Below are 3782 nucleotides of genomic sequence, written 5' to 3'. Positions count from 1 at the left end.
AAATGTCTATACTACCCAAAGCAATCTATACATTCAACGCACTCCCCATTAAAATACCAATGGCCTTCTTCAAAGATCTAGAACGAACTCTCCAAAAATTCATCTGGAATAAAAAAAGACCCCGAATAGCTGCAGCAATCCTGAGAAAGAACAAAGTAGGTGGGATCTCAATGCCAGATATCAAGCTGTATTACAAAGCCACTGTTCTCAAAACTGCCTGGTACTGGCACAGAACAGACATATAGATCAGTGGAATAGAATAGAGAGTCCAGAAATTAGCCGAACCAATATGCTCAATTAATTTTTGACAAAGGAGGCATGAACATACAATGGAGCCAAGATAGTCTCTTCAATAAATGGTGTTGGGAAAATTGGACAGATATATGCAAGAAAATGAAACTAGACCACCAACTTACACCATACACAAGAATAAACTCAAAATGGATAAAGGACTTAAATGTACGACAGGAAACCATAAAAATTCTAGAAGAATACAAAGGCAACAAAATCTCAGACATATGCCAAAACAATTTCTTCACTGATACAGCTCCTAGGGCAGTTGAAAGTAAAGAGAAACTGAACAAATGGGACTACATCAAAATAAAAAGCTTCTGCACAGCAAAAGAAACCATCAACAAAACAACAAGAAAACCCACCTCGTGGGAAAACATATTTGTCAACGTCATATCTGATAAGGGCTTAATCTCCAAAATTTATAGGGAACTCATACAACTTAACAAAAAGAAAATAAACAATCCAATCAAAAAATGGGCAAAGGATCTAAATAGACACCTTTCAAAAGAGGACATTCAGAAAGCCAAGAGACATATGAAAACATGCTCAAAGTCACTAATCATCCGAGAGATGCAAATCAAAACAACAATGAGGTACCATCTCACACCTGTCAGAATGGCCATCATCAACAAATCAACAAACGACAAGTGCTGGAGAGGATGTGGAGAAAAAGGAACACTTGTGCACTGCTGGTGGGAATGCAGACTGGTGCAGCCACTATGGAAGGCAGTATGGAGGTTCCTCAAAAAATTGGAAATGGAACTCCCATTTGACCCTGCGATCCCACTTCTAGGAATATATCCCAAGAAACCAGAAACATCAATCAGAAAGGATATATGCACCCAGATGTTCATAGCAGCACAATTCACCATAGCTAAGATCTGGAAACAGCCTAAGTGCCCATCAGTAGATGAATGGATTAGAAAACTGTGGTACATCTACACGATGGAATACTATGCTGCTGTTAAAAAGAAGGAACTCTTACCATTTGCAACAGCATGGATGGAACTGGAGAGCATTATGCTAAGTGAAACAAGCCAGTCAATGAAGGAAAAATACCACATGATCTCACTCTTTCGTGGATAATTAAGACCATTATAAACTTTCGAACAATAATAAATACAGTGGCAGAGCTGCCTCAAACTGATTGTCGAACTGCAGTGGGAAGGCCAGGGAGGGTTGGGGGACAGGAGGGAGGGGAGTAAGAGATCAACCGAAGGACTTGTATGCATCCATATAACCATAACTAATGGACATAAGACACTGGGGGGTAAGGGAGGACAGGGGCTTGTCAGGGGTGGGGGGAAAAAAGGACACTTATGTAATACCCTTTGTAATACTTTTAGCGAAAAATAAAAAAAATAAAAAAAATAAAAAAATAAAAAAAAACAAAAAAACTAGTAGTTGCTCAGTCTTTTCAACATTCAGAATTATTGGGAGATAAAGGCTACCGTCTCTATGGAGGATTACACAGCAGCAACATGACTGAAATGAGCCATCTCCATGGGAGTCCCAAGCACTCTGGGAAAGTAACCCAAGAAGTTTTTACCATATTATTCACTTTTGTTTGACTGAAAAAGCACCTTTCTTTCCATGTAAGTGATGCTTGAATCTAACAAGTGCAATGACAACGTGTAGAATTGACACCACCTTCAATGAAACTCACATCCACAAGGACCTGTTCTCCCTGAGGATGCATTAAAGAGACATGTTTGGGTCCAACCCCAGCAGGTCCAGGGGTTCCCAAAGGTGTGGACGGAGTCGGCGAAGAAGGAATGACACTGGGAGTAACCTTAACTCCTCTGGTGGCAAACTTATGTGTTAAAAGATCAATATTTTTTTGGTAAAAGGGCACAAGAGTAAAAACCTGATAGTTCACTTATATTGCATAACAAGCTAACCAAACTGGACATGGAGGATAAATCATAAAACAAATCATTTTACTTATTGCTTCTATGACTCTTCTTTCAATCAGATTTCTGTCTTTTCAAATAGGACTGAGGTATAGTACACTGGCAAAAATAAAAAAAAGGCAAACAAGAATAGTGCCAAAGTAACAGATACCCAAAACCGAATACCATGTCAGAAAACATCATATAGAACCATTTTATCAGATTAGAGCAGCAAGAGGAAGTGACTTCTAAATCATAATCATTTAGTGGTATTTATCAACTTCGTCACGGTAACTTTGCAACATCATTCTTCGTTTTTGAAGTAGTAAAATTCATGTCAAAAAGGAAGGGGGAATGGAGGAAGTCAATTAGTTCATTCCAATAAATTACCTCTCCAGTTCTTATAAACATGCCCATCAGCACAAAATTGAGAAATAATACCTAAGACTAGAAGAGACTTGGTTTAACTTATGAAGCAAATCAAAATGGAAAATACAGAAAAGTACAACCAATGGGGTAGAAAAGGCCCCTCACTTAAAATATTTATTAAAAAAAATAAAATTAATAAAAATAGAAACAAAACTCTACTAGTACAAACTAGCCTGAGTGGTTTGGTGGACAGTGTAGTTGGGCCAGCTGTTACTGTATTCTCATAACTGGATTTTCTTCATTCCTGTTAAACTGGTATGTAAATGTCAGTTATTTACAGACAGGTAATCCATTTTCATTAGGACCCAAAGAGTTACTGTATATCCTATAAATAAAAAATATTTTTATTTTGATAACTGATGAAAATGTGGGGACTCCATGTAATCCAACCGCAAGGTTGGTTGCTGTCCAGTCCTGTGCAAATATAAAAAAAATTTTGCTATAAGGCTTTGACCCTACAGTTTTCACAGCAACTTAACTACCATCCAGCATGTACCATATTTGCAAGCCTTCAAGTTCAACAATTCAAATTTTCGCTTCATATTACGTCCCAATGCAGCATCCTTGAGGTGCAGAGTAGGCCAGTTAATCACCCTGAGACATACAGACGTCTCCCAACTTGTCCCATCATGACGGGTGGTTTTGATCTTCTCCCTCGTCAGCCAGTTCTTCTTAGGGTTCTTCCCCTTTGTTCTTGTAATCTTTATCCCGAGAGAAATCTGTCTCCTGTCCCTGATCTACACCTTCTTGCCTTCCTGGCCGTGGTTTATCTGCACATTCTACACAAATACCATAGCGTCGAGATCCATGTCTGATTCCAACACTGGCAGCTAATATGAAGATCTTCTTACACACCATACATTTGTATTAAATATCCTTTTTATGCACCAGGGAATGTCTTTTTACATGCTCTCTGCGAGTAAACAGTTTTCCACAAATCTCACAGCTAAAGGGTCTGACTCCCGTATGAATGAGCAAATGCCTTTTTAGTTTTCGTCTGCATTTGGCTACATAGGTACAATGAGGGCATTTTAACCTGTTCATGTTTAGAGATGATTCACCATTTTCCAAAGTTTCTTGTTCTGGGCAAGATTCAGGCAACAATCCATACTTGAAATCACTTGATGGGCCAGGCATCAGGCCATACTTGAAATCATGTGAAGTACC

General features: G+C 38.6%; 1 pseudogene; it reads right to left on the bottom strand.

Moving 5' to 3' along the window:
- Nucleotides 1-3200: 3200 nt before the first annotated feature.
- Nucleotides 3201-3782, bottom strand: part of LOC102431708 — a 1791-nt pseudogene continuing 1209 nt past the window's right edge.

Source organism: Myotis lucifugus, unplaced genomic scaffold (assembly GCF_000147115.1).
Source record: "Myotis lucifugus unplaced genomic scaffold, Myoluc2.0 scaffold_233, whole genome shotgun sequence".
NCBI classification, from domain to species: domain Eukaryota; kingdom Metazoa; phylum Chordata; class Mammalia; order Chiroptera; family Vespertilionidae; genus Myotis; species Myotis lucifugus.
The sequence above is the reverse complement of the archived record's forward strand: the minus strand, read 5'-3'. Positions and strand labels throughout refer to the sequence as shown.